This window comes from Dreissena polymorpha, chromosome 12, assembly GCF_020536995.1.
Source record: "Dreissena polymorpha isolate Duluth1 chromosome 12, UMN_Dpol_1.0, whole genome shotgun sequence".
NCBI classification, from domain to species: Eukaryota; Metazoa; Mollusca; class Bivalvia; order Myida; family Dreissenidae; genus Dreissena; species Dreissena polymorpha.
In genome coordinates, this window is record NC_068366.1 from 35,543,326 (window position 1) to 35,562,897 (window position 19,572).

Below are 19,572 nucleotides of genomic sequence, written 5' to 3' on the forward strand. Positions count from 1 at the left end.
GATTTGTTAACTTGCATGTATACTGTTACATTTTGTGGCTAGTACCGGTAATTGCAAACCTTCATGTATATTATGTAAGTTGATGCATCTATGTTCTTCAAACATATGGAAAATTTATCATGATAGTGAATGAAATTAATGCTATATTGCTATTTTCAAAGTTTGATTGATCGAACACAATTTGAACAGTACTCATATTTGAAAAAAAGTTTGACAAGTCCTTAACATCGTTTATGACATAGAATATTGAATAGTAAAATGAAATTCTATTGAGGTCCGTTCAAACAGTATTCTATTTATTTTACATTAGCAAATGTTGTAATCACATATTACATTTAGTGGAACTTGCAGTTAATATGGTGTTTCTATCAACATATTTTATGGCTGCGTGGTGCTGTGTGGTACGGACTTTGTTTTGTTAAGAGTGGGATTTACTTGGATTGATAGAAGGATATTATTTCCTTTCAAGCCTAAGTGTACATTTCTCTAACATGCCTTGGACTTTAAGGTCCAACTATGGAAATTACCCTGATTATTATCAAGTGGTGTCCAGCTCAGGAAACCTAATAGCTTTACTCTTCCATTAATTATGTTCATATAAACTTTATGTTCTGTAAAGATATTTTAGGATGCATATTATATTTATCATTTAAAACTTGAAAAGCTTAAGTAAGCACTGTAATCTCTTCTATCCGATAAACGCTTTTTATAAGGGACATGTCGTGCTTATGTGTTTAAAGAGGGATGGCTATCCCTTTTAATAATATGAACAAAGTATTGCCTAGAATTTATTCTACGATGGGAGCCAGCTCAGAGATTTACATGCTCCCAGGCTGAGGGATAATTCGGGTTGATCAGACAATAAAGTTTATGTTTAAACTTAATGTATTTAAATACTTCTTTTTTAATTACAGATTTGAAATGTCGCTGGGTATTTTAGACGGGGTCGCGGAGGAAGTTTCCCACTTAAATCATGAAGAAAGGCCAAACTGGCCTATGAGTCCAACAACATGTAATTCGTGTGATGCCGGCCCTTATAGCAGTGACAGTTCTTACCAGAGACACTGGGCCATGAAACACGGTGAAACCGTTACTCATTTTCAATGTTCTTTGTGTTGTAAAATGTTTGGAAGACGTACGGACGGTTTCGCACACCAAAGGAAACAACATAAATATCCGGGGCAACTGACACCTGAGACAATTCGGAACATGAAGTATATTGACCCTAATGACGTCCTGCCTTCTAAATGGACCGCATGGAACGGCTGCGACAGAAGCGGAGACAGTCAGAGGTGGCCCCAAACTTAAAGATCAACAGGAGAATTCTGACTTAAAATCATATTTTGTAAAGAAATATTATTTTATAGCATTGAAATTAAAACAAAAACAAAAAATATATTTAAAGTTAAAAAAACGATGATTTTGATGATCAGTAATATCCGTAATGCGTTCGGCAATTTACGCCGCTATTTTCCACGATGACCACTGCGCATGATCCAGAACGACTTCCATTGTTATTTAGCGTTACGAAAATTGCCCGCACAACGTCAATGTATACAGGACTGTGTTGATTATTTACTTGCATTTAATGAAATTTCTATCTACGTTGAGTTGATTACGATTTGAATTGTTACGTGACATTGCGGATCCACAGGTAATAGGATAGTGCAATGCGCAGCGTTTGGATGCGATGCTCGTCCTGAAAAGGGGAAGAAAGGATTCTTCGGCTTTCCAAAGGACGATAGTATCAGGCGAAAATGGATTCTAGCAGTGAATTCACGACGGATAATCTATGGGTAGGTGTAGGACTTTATGCCCAGCAAATTTGCAAAGCTTTGCATAAAAAAACATTCTGAGGACAAGTGTTTTGTCCACCCCCCCCCCTGAGTGTGATGGCGGGTTCAGGCTTAGGGCTGAGATTTTTCCTGCATCCTGATGCAGTGCCAACTCTGTTCCCTCACACGGACAACTTCAAGGCATTTCAGCCAAAAGCCCTAAAGTCCGACGAGATAGGACCACCCAAAACGTAACGGGACACATATGGTGCTTTTACAAAGAAGAATCGTAAAACGGTTAGTACTAAATAAATAAGGTCTTGGGAAAGATACGCATCTAAACTTATAAAACAAGTAATATGTTCTTTCAAAAGGCTCAAACACTGACAATGTTAAAGAAATCATGTTGAATTAAAAAAACATTGTATGTACTTAGAATAGGTGGCAGCTAGTTACAAAAGTGACTGGCAGTACGACACGATCTAATTATTCATTCTAAGTGTTTTGGCAGACATGAGTTTGAGTTCCACACATGACAATCCACCATTCTTAATTTAAAGCAGTTGCTGATCAAGCCTTATTTCATAACAAATTTTTTATAATAAAACTTCCATGAATAATGTGTTGCTTACCTTGTTATGCTTTATAATGTGATGGGCCTTTTACTGTTTATTATGCTGCTATTGCAGAAATTGCCTTACTGAAAACAAGTTCATATTAAGAACCGAAAAAGGATCTTTTTAACCAAATCCATTCAGATGATTTCATATCGCTTATTCAGAAGTAGAGATGCTACGCTAGAACTAGTGTGCCATTTTACTTTTTTTATGTGGCCGTTTTTTTATATGCTGGATGCATGATTAGTCAGTCAAAATGTGTGGACCGAAACAATACTCTTTCTAGTAAATGTAATGTTCCCAAAATAGTTAGTCCATGAACTTGATTCAAGAATATGAAATACTCAATCAGTAGTCAACATGTGTCATATTCCTCATGTAGTGTAGATGCAGTGTTCATTCTATATTCTATTTTATAATCTATGTTCATTTTATAATATTTCATTATGTTTTCATAAATGAAATAACCATTGTTTAATTTTAGTTATCAATTATACTTATTTTAGTTGCCAATGGCTATTTAGGCTCACTGTTAGTGCATTGTATTGTTTAATACAAATGTTGTTATATACATACATACATACATATCCGGTTAGGGCCGCAAGCTGAATCAGCTTTTAATAGCCCCCTCATATTCGTTAACCCAAGTAGTCTCCGGTATAACTGAGTACATGTTTTCGCCCATGTATTTGTCCAATCTGTTCTTAAAAGTATTCAAGGATGGCGCGGTAATAACGAATTTCGGTAGATTATTCCACGGATCTATCAGTCTCTGAGAAAAGAAGTATTTTCTGATGTCCTGTCTACAAGATTTCTTCTTGAGTTTAAAACAGTGACCCATTGATGTATTATTGTTCATTAAAAAAAATCTGTTAAATTCAATGTCTTCTTTTTTATTCAAGATTTTAAAAACTTCAATCATGTCTCCATGGAAACGACGATGTGACAAGGATGGTATTTTCAAAATGTTAAGTCTTTCAAGGTATGGCAAGTGTCTAAGATAGTATACTAATTTAGTCGAACGTTTTTGTACACGTTCCACAACTTCTATATCTTGTTTGAATCTTGGGTACCAACTGATATTACCATATTCCAAGTGAGGTCTGATTAACGACTTGTGTAATTTCCTTAGTTGTTTTGTAGTAATGTGAAGAAAAGTCCTTCAAGTCCTTCTAATAAGTCCTATTTGGCTGTTGGCTTTATTGATACACTGGTTCATATGTTCTCTAAATTTCAAATCAGCACTGAATATAATCCCTAAATCCCTTTCTGACGTTTTACTTGAAATTTTATTTCTTTCAGATCCTGTTCCAAGCAGATAAGTCTTGTTCGGGTTATTTTTTCCATAATGTATTACTCCACATTTGTCAGTGTTAAATTTTAGAAGCCAAGTGTCACTCCAATTACATCATTTTGTCATTGTTTCTTTGAATTTGGTCCGTATCTTGTCGTGATTGTGCAATGTTGAATAGTTTTGTATCGTCTGCGAAAAGTCTAATGGTACTTTCAATTAAGTCCTCAGTGTCATTTAAACTAAAAATACATAATTAAATTGGAGACAGTTTTCAATGTAATAAACACATTTTGGTAAGGAGGGGCTTTAGCCATTTCGATATGTCATTATAGTATTTAATGTAACAAAGACGAATTGCTTGATATATTTCTAAAGCGGATTAAAAGAAACATGTTTTATTACTAGTATGACTCCAAAATTATATTTATCATATAAGTTTGTGTTGCATTATTTGTATTAGTAGACAATAAATGGATGTTAACTGTCATCTCATGACAGCATTATAATGAGTGCAAAATTAAATAAGCAAAGTTCAGTTTATTATTTTTACATTTCATTTATTAAGTTCATTCAATTTGGTTTTTTCTTAACAACATAAGTAAGTCAATAAAGTGCATATACTGTCGCGAATCACCATGTCAACAAGGGTATCCGGACAAAAACCCTTACGGACAAAACCCCACCCGTGATTTTCATAGGGTGCGGACAAAAACCGTCCCATGAAAAAACGGGGCCGGACAAAAACCCTCCCATGAAAAAACGGGGGCGGTCAAAAGCCCTCCCGTGAAAAAATGTAATCACAGAATCAATTAAAGCAATTAAACACCGACAAATGTAATTGCTTTGCACAATGTTGCATTCAATAATCATAAAAAATGTCTCAATGCTGACAACATTTGCTCATTTGCCCCGCTTTTTCAAGGGATGGTTTTTGTCCGGTCCCTATAAACTGACGGGAGGGGTTTTGTCCGGGAGGGCTTATGTCCGGCATCCGTCAACAAGGCATGGAAGTTGCACCAAGTTGGTAGAATTCTGTGTATTACCACCTTACAGACGACATAAATCATGCTGGTGTCATAAAATAGTTGGTCCTGTTTGTTGCTGTGAAGCCATGCTATCAGTGATCTACTGTTATCAAGTACATCTGGCACAGACAGTAATAAAACAAGCAGATTAGCTGTTTGCAGTAATAATTATAACAGAATATACAACATACAGCACTAGCAGTAGAATATTTACAACTAGATATGAAATCAAATGCAAAATAAATAAATAAACAATTTAATTAAGAACAAAACTTTGTAATCTTATTCTTTCCTTCTGCCCTTTGCTTTTTAGTGGTTTAAAACAGACTTATTGTTTTTAGTAAAAATTAGATGTTTGATTGCACAGATGACTTATATGGAGTTTTACCATTAGAAGTTATAAATTTAAATAATAATTAGTTGAACATTGTTGACGCTGGACTTAATCTGACAGTTTATTGGTAGGTTTGATGACTTTTTCAAATTTTCTCCATAAATGACATCTTCTCCATGCCTTCTGAAACACGGTTTTATATGTACAGTAAATGATGAAACCCCTATCATTTATAATGAAAAAAGGAATTTAAAAAGCTGATGGTAAAAGTACTGACAAAATATTGCGAACATACATGAACAATATCAAAGGTACAGAAGCCACCAATTTCAATCAATTATTATATAATAGTATGCGTGCACTCTAGAAAACACTTTTGTTTTAATTTCAGATGGTAGTGTTTCGACCAACTGAAAATAAGGGTTATACCATTAAACCAGAGCGGAGAAACAAAACTGTGCAGGCTATCGCCAACATGGTAGACTCGGTTACTGAACCTGTTATATTTGATTCCGAGTCTGAGGTTGAGGGAAACTTTGAACAGGAAGACACTGAAGTTGATAGCACTTATGATGACTTTGACAGTTCAGAGAAGGATCCTGATTGGGAACCTGACCATGACTCTGAGGAGGATTTGATGTCAGATGATGAGGAGAAAGAATAGGAGGATTGGTATGAATTAAAAAAAAACTTGCTTGTAGTATTGGCATGTTAATGAATGCTTTTTAGACAATCTTCTTTGCAAAGTTATACTAATATTTTCAAACTATTTGCTAACTTTATCTTGACATTTATAAGTGTGTTCTTAGCTAACATACTAGTACACTTTGACACATCTAACTATGTTAAATGTATCATCAAATTTTAACTGGAATTATGTTTGAAACAAAATGCATCTTACTATACTACATTTATCATTAAATTTAAACTGATATAATGTTGGAATTATGTCAACTTACTACATCTAGCACTTAAATTAAATGTTTAATAATAATAATCTTTGTTTTTAATTCAATATAATACATACAATGTAATCATGTATATGATAATAAAACAAAGTGATACCATGCAGCAGCAATAATGTTCAAACATGTTATACAAGATATGCTAATATCATTTTTTTTTTGACCTTGTGGTTTCTTATTTGATTAAAAAAAAGTTCATATGTATTTTTTTCTTTGATTGTTTGTAATAGTTATTAAAAAAACAGAAGATTTAATTAATTATGAATAAATATGAGTTGCATAAAGTGGGTAGAAAGCAAACTGGACTTATTTAAAAAAGTTTAATGTGTTTCCATTTAAGTTCAAATATATGAAGTTTATCGGTTTTTTTTTTCAATTTGCATCTTTAATTTTAGATAATTGATGAAACAATTCATGGTGGGTGTTTGTTTTCTGCATTTCATGCTGAATATAAAATATTCCATTAATATAATAATGTTATTCACAGCGTTATTAACCTCTTTCATTTGAAGGTATTTACCCCTAAACTGATGTCTAGGAGAGATAGTTTAACATTAAATTGTTGTTTCTCTAGAAAGTTTGTCAATTGATTCCATAGAGATTGAATATGTTTACACTCCCAGAAAAGGTGTTCTATTGTTTCAATATGTTCACTACACATATCACATAGATTTGTGTTGGATAGGTTGCACTTGAAAAGGTATTTATTTGTAGCTATGATTCTCTGAATGTATTTATATTAGAAGTTTCTCAATGTGCTATCGGTAGTTGATTTATATGACATGACAAATATTTGTTTCTAATTAAATTCTTTTTCTCCAAGAAGGTTTTGCCATTTAGTTTGAGCTTTAGATGGTTCGGTAGGGTTTTTGATTTGTAGTGTGTAAAATATTTTGTTCGTTTTGTTTTGTTTTGCAATTATGTTTTCTACGAATGTTTTTTGAGTACATGGTGTGTTATTTGTATTGGTAACAGCTTTAATATGCATGGGTACCGGTATACTTTTGACCAATGTGTAGTACATCAGGAAATTACTTGTAGGTATTCCAAATATGTAGCACAAACTATCAAAGGAATAGAAGTCGTTTATTCTGTAGTCGTACAATTGATCTACATATTTTATGTTTCGTTTAAACCAATGTTTATGGAAAAAAGTTTTATTGTTAGTAGTTATGTCTTTATTGTTCCATATAATGGTTTTACGGTTTGGTTTGGTTTCTAAATTATGAGTAACTTTACACCATGCCGATAGAACATTCGATAGAAATATGTTTTAGGTTGATATTTCATCTAAAATATTATTGTTAATATTACATTCAAATAGTAAGAATTCACCATATGTTTTTAGAATTTTCTGGTAGAATAATTTCCATTTACTCGTATTGGTATTATCTAAATACCTTTTAACCAAACTGCATTTGATTGCGTTCAGGAATGAATCTATGTCTGTTAGTCGGATACCTCCATATTCTACTGATTGAATTAATTGAGTTCGCTTAATTTTATCAGGTTTACCGTCCCATATGAAATAAAGATTGTATATCTTTAATAATATCATTCGGTGGGTTTGGGAGAACTGTTAGTGTATAAATTAATTAAGGGAGTGCAAACGTTTTCAACACTGTGTTTTTTCCGATTAGTGTAAGTTTACGATGCTGCCATGATTTTAAACAATTTTTAAATTTTTGTAACTTAGGTAGTATGTTTTTTTAGAACTGTTTCATTTTCATTGTTTGTAAAAGTTATTCCTAACGTTGTTGCTTCATCTGATGTCCAGTTGAATTTCATTTCCTTTTTAAGATGAATATTACTTTGTTTAAATTTACATACTCGTAGCACAGTGCATTTACTTTTGTTTAGTTTAAGACCCGATGCCATTCCATAAAGGGTTAGCGATTCTATAAGATTGTTGAATGAGTCACTGTCATTCAAAAAGTAAGTTGCATCGTCAGCAAATAGGGACAGTTTAATTTTTTCGTCTAGTTCTAGCGATATTCCCTTTATATGTTTATTTGATTGGATATAGTGTAATAGATACTCGATGCATATAATAAATAGCGAGGATGAAAGTGGACATCCTTGTCTTACCCCTCGTTCGATGTTAAAACTGTTTGAGAAGAAGCCATTGTTAATAATTATGCTGTTAATATCGGTATAAAATAGTTTAACACATTTTATTAGACTTTCACCGAAATTCATATTTTCTAAGCAAGAGAACATAAACGAATGGTCTAGTGAATCGAAAGCCTTTTCGAAGTCTGCAAAGAAAATGAGGCCAGAATTGTCTGGTTGGTTGAATTAATTTATGCATTCTTGTATCAGACGTACATTTTCACCAATGTAACGTCCTTTAATGAAGCCAGATTGAGATCTTGAAATGTTTGATGGTAATATTTTTTTTATTCTGTTTGATATACTTTTAGTTGTAATTTTATAATAATTGTTCAGTAAACTAATCGGGCGCCAGTTTGATAAGGATTCTAAGTTTTTCCAGGTTTTGGAATGAGTGATATTATACCTTGTTTTTGTAGCGTAGTTAAGTTTTCGTTGTTAAATGAATAGTTAAGTGAATTGATTAAATGTGTTTTAATATCATTTCAGAATATTTTATAAAATTCGATTGTGATGCCATCAGATCCTTTTGTGATACTTTTGTTATTTTGCATTTCTGGTAGTGCTATTCCACATTCATATTCATTAAGTAATCCGTCACACAATAATTTTTCCTCTTGATTTAAAGGATGATGTGTATTTTAAAAAAGGGTGTTATTTTCAACATGTTTTCGTTTATAGAGGGTTTTGAAAAATGAACGTTGTTTTTCTAGTATTTTAGTTCTGTTTGTTATATCTTCGCCATTAACTACTAATTTGTGTACCGTGTTTTTCTCACTTCTACGTTTTTCAATGTTTGCGAAGTATTTTGTATTTTTTCATTGTGTTCAACATGCTGTGCACGCGCTCGTAGTATTATTCCATTGAGTTGTGTATGATAGATTACTTCTTATACTTGTTTGTTTGATTTTATTTCATTTTCAATGGCGGTGGTATCATTTGTGTTTGTTTGATGCAATTGTTTTTCAAGTGTTTCATGGTTTTGACGGTTTCATTTTTAATTTTGTGTGTTTCTTTTTGTTTAAATGATGTGTATCTAATTGTTGTGTTACGTATATTTTCTTTAATTTCTTCCCAAAGGGGTGTTTGGGTTTGCATCTTTATTATTTTGAATTGTGTTTAATATTTCCTGTTTTATTTGTGTTTGATATTATGTATCTAATAAGATGCTGTTATTAATTTTAAAGTATCCTGGGCCTCTTTCAGGTTGTATTTTGTGAAGTTTAAGTTCAACTAGAGAGTGGTCAGTCATAAATCCTGGTAAAATGCTACATGTGTCAATAATGTTGCAAAGTGACTCAGATGTTAAAAAATAGTCTTATCTCCAAAATATTGTTGGTTTTGTGTTTGAGTGCCAGGTGAATTTGATATCGTGTGGATTTGCTGTACGTCAGATGTCTATCATATTGTAGTTTTCAATTATGTTATTCAAAATGTTTCTATTTTTAGGATGAGTATAAAGGTTTTCGTGCTTTTTATCTAATAATGGGTTCAGGACAGTATCGAAATCACCACCGATTATAATATTTTTATCTTGGTTATGAATTATAAAGGATTGTAATGTTTCGTAAAATGTGAAATCTATGTTAGGACCTTAGACGTTGATTAACGTTAATTGTGTTTCATGTATTTTGATATCTATACTAGCTAGTCTGCCAATTATTATTTCGTTAAAGTTATCGACTGCGATCCCTATATTGCTTTTAATCAGAAAGGCAAAGCCTTGTTTATTAGTATGTTGTCCACTGAGATAAATGTCTCCGTCCCATTCATCTTTTAAGGTTTGTGTTAAAGTATTTGTCAAGTGACTTTCTTGTAATAGGCATATACTATATTTTTTTCATCTAACCATTTGAAGATTTTAATACGTTTGTGTGTATTGTTTAGCCCTTTTACATTCAAAGTGCATAATTTAATCATTTAAAGAGGTGGAGGGTGATGTGAATGATAGTTTGTAATAATAATAATCTACTTGTAGAGTAAAGGCATGAACACTGAAGTTCTATGTATTAGTTTATAAATCTTGTCCATGTATAAAAAAAATTTATGAGTGCCTTGGCATTAAGCGTATGTTATTTGATTGGAAAAGATTTATACATGTGTCTATTGTAAATGTCTGTGAATTTCCTGTGCTCATGTTTGTAAGAAATGCATTCAACCTATTATTTTGTAATTGTTCAGTTAGTGTATAAACAAAATGTAATGTTTTACATTTCCTTTCGAGCACAGCAATCCTGAATATTCTGTCAGACCTTATTTGTGTATGAAATTTGTCTACTCCCATTACTGCTTGTGTGCAGTGTTTGCGGGGACAAGTGTTCCATTACTCGCAAGTCAGTTCGTGGGGGCCAGCTTAAGATTTCCACTCTGTGTGAAACTGGCCATACCAAAAACTGGGCAAGTGCTCCGACAGTTAATGGGACACCTAGCATAAACCTGCTTGGTGCTTGATCAATATTCTTTAGTGGTGTGTCAATAAGACAATTTTTGAACTGTATGGACTTTCTTAAAGTACCTTTTATAAAATATTATAGAACATTTATACGGATCCAGTCATCTTATATCCTATCAGCAGTGGATAATGTGTGGGAAAAAACACAGGAAAAAATCTTCCAGATGTGCAAAGGCCGTGCCCTGATGCTAGGAGGTGACGCTCGCCTTTGTTCCCCAGGCCTTACATCCAAGTATGGATCATACACTCTGATGGAACTGGAAACTGGACATGTTCTTGATGTGCAGCTTGTTCAGGTATGATTATAATTTTAAGGGCATAGACATGCCAATAAATCAATATTATTGAGCCATAATTGAAACTATCTGAACTAAATCAACACAATGCTTGATTTTTTTGCAACATCACAATTAAAATCTCAAATCTATATTGTTATTTTAATAGCAGAACTACATTTACTAAGGAATGTTGTCATAAATATAAGAGTTGTAATGATTGTGATTTGCAGTGGTGCAAGAATTTTTTACACATTAAATAATTATATGCTTGTCCTGCAGACATATTTCATTCCACCTGTTATTATTCAGTCACATAATGTAAGTCATTGTATTATGTCACCTGATGGTATTATGGAAATTATTGTTATAACTTTAGTGTCTTTCTAATATCATATACAAAAAATAAACAATGTAGTTGCCTTTAAAAGTTATATCTTTGTAAAAGTTGTTACATAAAAGAATCAAGTATGCGTGAAATTTACATTTTACATTAATGAAGTAAAGAAAAGCAATGCCATGGAGCTGGAGGGCCTCAAGCGGGCACTCTCCAACCCGTCTTCCAACGGTCTACAAGTATCAGACCTGGTTACTAACCAGCATGTCCATGTCAGAAAGTATATGAGAGAGGAGATGGGCCAGAATCGCCATTAGTTGGATGCCTGGCATATCGCTAAAGGTACTTTTGTTACTTTGTTGCAATTATTCTTAATAGTTAGAGAGAATCTATTATTTATAAATTTGCTTCTGGTACGCAAGCTTACCCAGGTAATTTGTTTATACTAGGGTACATGACCACCATCAAATGACTTAACTACTATTATAAACGGAAAAAAACATATATTTATATTAAAAAATATATATATTAGTAGAACCGACACGTTTTCTAAAACATTTTATTTGAGACTTTGCTTAACCAATTCATTTTGTTTAACAAATTAATTTTGTTTAAAGGGATCAAAAATGAGCTGATTGGAAAGAAAACAACATGTGAAATAATAGGACAGTGGGCTCAGTCAATTGCAGATCACATGTATTACTGTGCGGCTTCAAGTTCTGGCAATTGTGACATGGTTGTCCAGAAATGGCTGTCTATCGGAAACAATGTTTCTGACATACACGAAGGTCACAAGGACTTGTTTCAAAAGTGCCTTCATGGTCCAATACAGCGGGTCTGGATTAAGAAAGGTATGGTGAAGTATGTTGTGATAAATATATGTAGTTTTTTCCAAAGTCAGCCAATACATTACATTTAATAAAGAAATGCGTATTTTGATCATTGACAATCTTTAATGGTAACTAATTTGGTTGTATTAAATGGTCAACCTTAACCCAATAATTATGGAGTTTTCATATCTAATGTCTGCTTTAAAATATTTCTTAAACAATTGCTTATGGACTTTTTTGTTAAATAATTCTTCTTAATTAATCTACAAAGGTCTTAAAAGTTATATTTGAACTTTTTTCCCCAAAGAAGATCTTACCAAATTTAAAATTGGACAAAAATATGTAAGGCCTGTAGAGACGGTAATTTATTTTCAGAAAAAAGTAGTTTTAATTCATAATTATTTCATTTACATTTATTGGATTCTATATGTTCAATGACATGTGTTGCCAAGAAAGTTATATTATTAATTGTCTTAAGGCTCGAAGAAGCATAAAGAATTGCTGCTGGTCATCGGAAACAAACGGCATCCGAATGCTTTCACCAGCTGACTTCAATGCTGGAGGCGCAACACAAGTTGATCTGCCAATTCGCACCGAAATTTGTCAGCTTTTCATATGCAGCAATGAACCAGAGGTATGAATTGTGATGTATTTATATTATATCTACAGAAGAGCTAGGGCAGAAATGCTGTTTTCATTTCCTAAATTATGTACTTACCTGACATATGTACTTTAGGATTCTATCTCGGCCCGAAAATAACACGCTATTCGGTAGGCGCCGAATAATAGACGACTACCGGAAAATAAACAACTCTCGCGCATGCGCATCGTAGTTTCCTCTCTGAACGACCTCATGCTCGAATCACTTTTCTTCTCGGCGCCTTTGAAGGCGTTTGTTTCTCGCTACTTTTCAGCATGGCTGAAGTGTTTGTTAAAAACAATAATAATCGTTCTCCTTTTGTGGATTACGAGGAAGAAGATACGGCACACAGTGACGTGAGTAATAATAACATAGCGTCAGTGTCTGGCAAGCAGAAAAAAACGACGTTCTAAAGTGGACTTATTAGAGGAACATTTTGACGAGAAATACGGTAAACTGGAAAACACTCTACAAAATATGTTTACATTGTTACAATCCCAGTCACAAATACAAGGTAGTTCAACGCAGGAGAATGGCAAAAGCCCCAATAATGATCAGGGGAGTGATAAAAGCCCCAATTATGAAGAGAGAACTGGTCAAAGCTCAACAAGTAACCGTCAAGATGACGTGCTTTCCATTCATCCAGCTTCCTCTGAACATTTTTCGTTGTCTGATTCAGAGGAGGAAGACTCGGAGCACAGTGCTAGTGTACGCAGGTGTTTAAAAGACATTTTTGGAGAAGATGCATGTTTGAAAAAAGATCCACAAAAGCTAACGGGCATTTGCTTAGAAAATTCACAGAAAGAAATTTTGGAACAAAGCTATCGATCAAAATCACCAAATAGTGTAACAGCTTTTTCTGAAGAGTGTAAAGATTTATTTCCAGTTGATGAAGACACTGATTTTTTTTGCATGTACCTACATTAGATGATATTGTAGACACATGTCTAACATAGAAGTGTGGTTCTAGAGCTTCATTCGCTAAACATGGAACTTTTTTGTTCTCACAACCAAACAAAATGGTGGAGAAAACAGCATACAGAGGAAAGCAAAGTGTCTATATGGGTATCATTACACAGATGTACATGCAGCAAGCTCTTGGAATGCTTATGGACATGGTTACAGATAAACCAGAAATTGAGAAAAAGTGAAGGACATTTTCGCTTTATCCTTGATGATTCAAGGACTATCAGTAACCTACCCTTGAGCGGAGACGGGGTGTTTGGAGAGGAATTGGAAAATACTCTCAAACAAAAGAAAGATAAAAGAAAAACATTAGAGGACTTCTTGCCAGAAAAATTACAAAAAAGGAGACTTTCAAGAGGAAAGCCAGTGACTAGACAGAACAGGAAACATCTGTCAAAAGACAATATGTAAAGACAAGTGCAATAATGGGTGTTCAACCAAATGAATTCAACAGAGCGCCACATACATTTCGCATTCGTAAATATTCTGTGGACTCACGAAGTACTTTTCGAGCGGAACACAGATCTGGTGGCTCGAGAGGCCGGGGCAGCTATGCAGCCGATAACAGAGCAAGGGCTACAGTTGCAAAGGTTGGTAAACAATGACCAGTAAGGTCTGTTAATGTTGCGACCGGAGATACCAGTAGGGGACAGATTGACTCATTTTCGAAAAAAAAATGGCATTCGATAACAAAGGACAAATGGGTTTTATCAATTATAAAAGAGGGATACTAATTGGAATTCATAAAGAAAACAATTTTTCAGGGTATAAAACAAACTCATATCAGTATCGAAAACGAACATATCAGGCAGGAAGAAATAGATTCTTTAATGCAAAAAAATGCTATAAAAAAGTACCGAAAACAAATTGGATGACAGGTTTTTACAGTACTCTATTTTAAGTCAAGAAAAAGACAGGGGATTTAAGACCAGTCATAAATCTAAAGCCTCTATATCAGTATCTCCGAAAGCAACATTTCAAGATGGACACTTTGACAAAAGTGTTAAATCTAGTTCAAAAGAACGATTGGGCGATATCTTTCGACTTAAAAGACGCCTATTTTCACATAGGCATATTAAAAAAAAAACAGAAAATTCCTCAGATTTGCATGGAAGGGGAAAGTTTTCCAATTCAAAACACTATGTTTCGGACCAACTGTCTCTCCACGAGTTTTCGCAAAAAATAATGTCAGTTGTGGCAGCTCATCTACGATTAAAAGCCATACGATTAGCAGTGTATCTGGACGACTGGATACAAATGAATCTACAAAGACAAGTATTACTAAAAGAAAAGGAGATAACGCTCAATCTTCTAATGAATCTAGGTTTCATCATAAACAAAAACAAATCCACTCTCATTCCTGTTCAGATTCTGACATATTTAGGAACAGTTTTTCATTAAAAAAAGGCTAAGTTTATCCAACAACAGAAAGATTTCAAAAATTAGTTAAGGCATCCATCTACTAATCAGTGGTTACACAAAAGCAAAACAATATTTAGTAGTTCTTGGAATGATGGCATCCACACTGGAAATTGTGCCAAATGCAAGACTGTATATGAGACCCCTTTAAATGCATTTGTTACGAAACTGGAGTCCAGCCAGAATGTCTATGGACTGGGAGGTCCCATGTACACAGTCTGTGAGATCCAGTCTCCATTGGTGGTTACATCAAGCCAATTTTCAAAAGGGGGTGTCTTTGCAACCAATTCAACCGCAGATAACAATGACTTGCGATGCATCAATGATAGGATGGGGTGGGTTTGTGAACAACCAAGTAGTACAGGGTGTTTGGTCAAGGAACCAGAGTACAGAGCATATAAATTATCTGGAATTGAAGGCGGTATATCTGTCATTGGAAAATTGTGTTCCGATATTAAAGAACAAACATGTATTTGTTCGATCGGACAAATCCAGTACAGTTCAATATCTGAACAAACAGGGAGGTACAAAATCGGTGAGACTTTGCGAATTAGCTAAGAGAATCTGGTTCCTAGTTCTACACCAAAATATGAATTTGAAATCAGTACATATCAAGGGGCAGACAAATGTATTAGCGGATTTTCTCAGTCGACACCAACTTCAATCTACGTAATGGTCACTGAACAAGACTGTAGTGAACCATCTATTTTGGATGTGGGAGACTCCGCTAATATATTTGTTTGCGACAGCAGAGAACAAACAATGTCCAGTGTTTTGCTCAAGGAATCTAGATACATGTGCACTGACACAGGATGCTCTGTCCATAAGTTGGGAAGGCATGATGGCATATGCATTTCCACCCATAAGTCTGTCGGGCAAAGTACTCAAACACATGATGCAGTTTCAGTGCGAATTGATTCTGATAGCACCAATGTGGGAACGTCAGCATTGGTATCCAATGATTCTTCAGTTGTTGATTGCTCCACCAGTCAAGCTTCCAGAAATGGAAGATTTATTGGTTTAGAAAGGTATGTTGCATCCAAATCCAAATCTTCTAAAACTGACTGCATGGAGATTATCAACAAACGTTATGAAACAGAAGGATTTTTTAGACAAACTAGAACATTATTGTGTTCATCATGGATAATCGGAACTTAGAAGGATTATAGATGTAAATTTAGGAAATTCCATAGCTGGTGTGTTAAAAGACAAATTGATCCCTATTGTCCATCTTAAAGTAACTGTGCTGATTTTTTAGCTGATCTATATAAAGATGGTTTAAATACAAAACAATTTCAGGTTATAGATCAATAATGTCTTCTATGTTAAGCCCGGTGGACAGAATACCAGTGGGTCAACATCCCTATATTATTCGTTTACTGAAAGGCATTTTCAAGGAAAGGCCACCAGTAAAAAAGCTTGTACCTGAATGGAATTTATTATTTGTTTTAGATGCCCTCAAGCAACCACCGTTTGAGCCAATGAAAACAGCCAGTTTAAAGTATGTAACTTACAAGACAGTTTTTCTCATAGCAATTACAACTTTTCGCAGATGTGGGGATTTACAATCTTTGACTTTGGGAGAAAATTCTGTGAATGTATAAGCAAAAGGTGTAACTTTTATAAGGCATGGTTTATCAAAACAGGACAGAGGTTCACATCAGAGCAATACTATTTTTAATCCTGCCTTTCCAAAGAACAAGTTGTTGGATCCGAAACGAGCATTGACTTATTATTTGAAATCAACAGAAAAATTTAGGAATACAAAAGAGAAGAACTCTTTGAAATTATTTCTAACTGTAAATAAACCGCATAGACCAGCTTCAAGTCAGACTATTTCGTCGTGGATTGTTAAGACTATTAAAAAATCATACAAAATTAAAAAAGTGAATGTATCTAAAGTTAAAGGTCATTCAACTAGGTCAATCGAACCATCATGAGCTCTTTTTAAGGGAGCTCCATTGAAAGATGTTTTAGACAGTGCGGATTGGAGTAGATCATTTATTTTTGTGAAGTTTTATTTTAAAGATGTCTCATTTGATTTTCTTAAAGAATAATGTGTTTCTTCCCGGCGAGTTATTTTCCGGAAAGTGAACTGTTTTTGAATGAACATTATGGAACATATCATATATGATGGTCACAAATAGAGTCTAATCAATATACATGCATATTTTAAACACATGTTTTAAATATGTGGAAGAGTGAATACGAATACATGATTAATGTTGTGCACAGTTATTATTGTGTATATAAGAGGGACTGCTGTAGCACTTTAATGAAAAAGAACATATAGAAGCTTTGGAATGAGAAGATTTCATACAATTGTTGGAGTGGTCAGAAAGTAACTGAACCCACCTCCAGGGAAGGATTGCTTTGGGAAGGAATCCTAAAGTACATATATCAGGTAAGTACATAATTTAGGAAATGAAATTTCCCAATTTGTACTGAAATTGTAATTTGATGAGTAAATTATACTTACCTGACATATGTACAAACCCACCCTTCCTCCCCTCTTTTTCAAACTACTTTCTTAGGCCTTTGAAGGCGCCAAGGAAAGTGATTCGAGCATGAGGTCGTAAAGAGAGGAAACTACGATGCGCATGCGCGAGAGTTGTTTATTTTCCGGTAGTCGTCTATTATTCGGCGCCTACCGAATAGCGAGTTCTTTTCGGGCCGAGATAGAATCCTAAAGTACATATGTCAGGTAAGTATAATTTACTCATAAAATTACAATTTGAGTACAAATTGGGAAAGTTTGTCATTCATTGTTTAGGGGTAATAATTTCACAAAATATTCAAACTGTGAATAGCATAAAACAAATTAATTTGTCTATTGATTAATAAACTATCATGTTTAGGTATGATTTAAACCATGAGTTGATAATAACACTGTTTCGATAAGACCAAATAGTTGTTTATTGACCCATTTACTACTTTAAGGCAGAAATTAGTGTAATTTCTACACGCTTGATACAGATGTGTGCAAGTTTAAATAGAACTATATTTGAGTATGCTGTGGTCATGTTTTTTTTACTTTTCTGGAATGGTTGTGGAAATACTTACAACCAAAAATGTTTTTTGTTTTGAGTAAAATAATTTTAAATTACTATGCGTATTGAATTATAATTATTGGCATTGGCAGTTAACAAACCATCAGGTGCACATGAGCTTCATATGCCTATACTGCACATGCATAAGTTGTGAAAATGACTTTGAGTTCATTTTTGTTTAATAAAATAGTAATTGTTGACATAATTTGTGATTTAAGGTTATTATATTTGTAATCCAGACTGCATCTGGCAGCCCTGCAATCAGTATCTAATGCGCCCAGAAATTATGCGGAGACGAAGAACGGTGAAAAGGTCCTGGACCATGTAGTAACAGCAAATGGATTTGGCACAGACCAAGAAAAATTAAAAGCCGTATAAGAGTTGCCCGTACATAGCAAGTGAAGCAAGTCCGCAGTTTTGAACGGCTGGCAAAATACTATAAACGTTTCATTGAAGGATTTAGCGATATTTGCAAACCACTATTTAGACCATGTAAAAAGAACCATAACTTTGAAAGGACCAATTTATGTCAATGTGCCTTTGAAACTTTGAAAGATAAACTAACCTCAGTAACAGACCTTTCTTATCCTATAATTGGTCACCATACATCCTGGGTCACAAGGTAGTAACTGCAGTCAAATACTGGAGACCATACATCCTGGGTCACAGGGTAGTAACTGCAGTCAAACACTGAAGACCATACATCCTGGGTCACAAGGAAATGCTGAGGACAGATAATGCGACAGTCAGCTGGATGAAAAGTTTGAAGAACCCTACTGGACAGGTTTCTCGGTGGTTCGAGGTAATATAATGTTTTGAACTCGAGGTTCACAACCGACCAGGACGCTTTCACACCAAATGCGATGCTTTTTCTCGGATGCCATGCAAAGTATGAGGTCCATTCAGGTTACATCTCCGGCCCAACATGTATGGCGGTCAGTAAGAATAGCAATGAACAAGAATCCTGTAGCACATATAATGAGAACCAGACACCTGTTACAGTTTGGGAGCCAGATATCCTCCGTCAAAAGCAGCTTGAAGACCTAGATATTATGCCCATCCTCAGAAGTGTGGAGTCTGGCATAAAGTCGAGATGGGCTGATATCGCTGGACTCTCCAGCATAGGAAAAACGCTATGACGACAGTGGGACAGATTTAAAATTGTCTCTTTGGTTCTGTATCCTTAATTTTATGATGAGGACAATTTTATAGAACATCAGTAGCCGGGAGTCATACCTTCTGTTCTCAAGTAAACGCCACCCTAATTTGTCTAGCATGTGTGTGACACTGTTGTGAAATGAGTAGTCATTTATAACCCATCAAGCGGCCCTGCGTTGGACCATCTCGATCTTGTTGGTGTTGTGGTGGTGTGTTGGTGGTGGGTGGCAGTGGTAGTAGGTGGTGGTGAGGGTTGGTGGTGGGTGTAAGTTGGTATGTGGTGGGTGGCAGATGTGATGGTGGGTGGCTGTGGTGGTGGTAGC

General features: G+C 34.5%; 1 protein-coding gene across 1 annotated transcript in view; it reads left to right on the forward strand.

The window, feature by feature from the left end:
* The window catches only part of LOC127853018 (adhesion G-protein coupled receptor D1-like), a 155,525-nt gene that overhangs the window by 45,332 nt on the left and 90,621 nt on the right, over positions 1 to 19,572 (forward strand). The gene's annotated exons all lie outside the window — the stretch shown is intronic.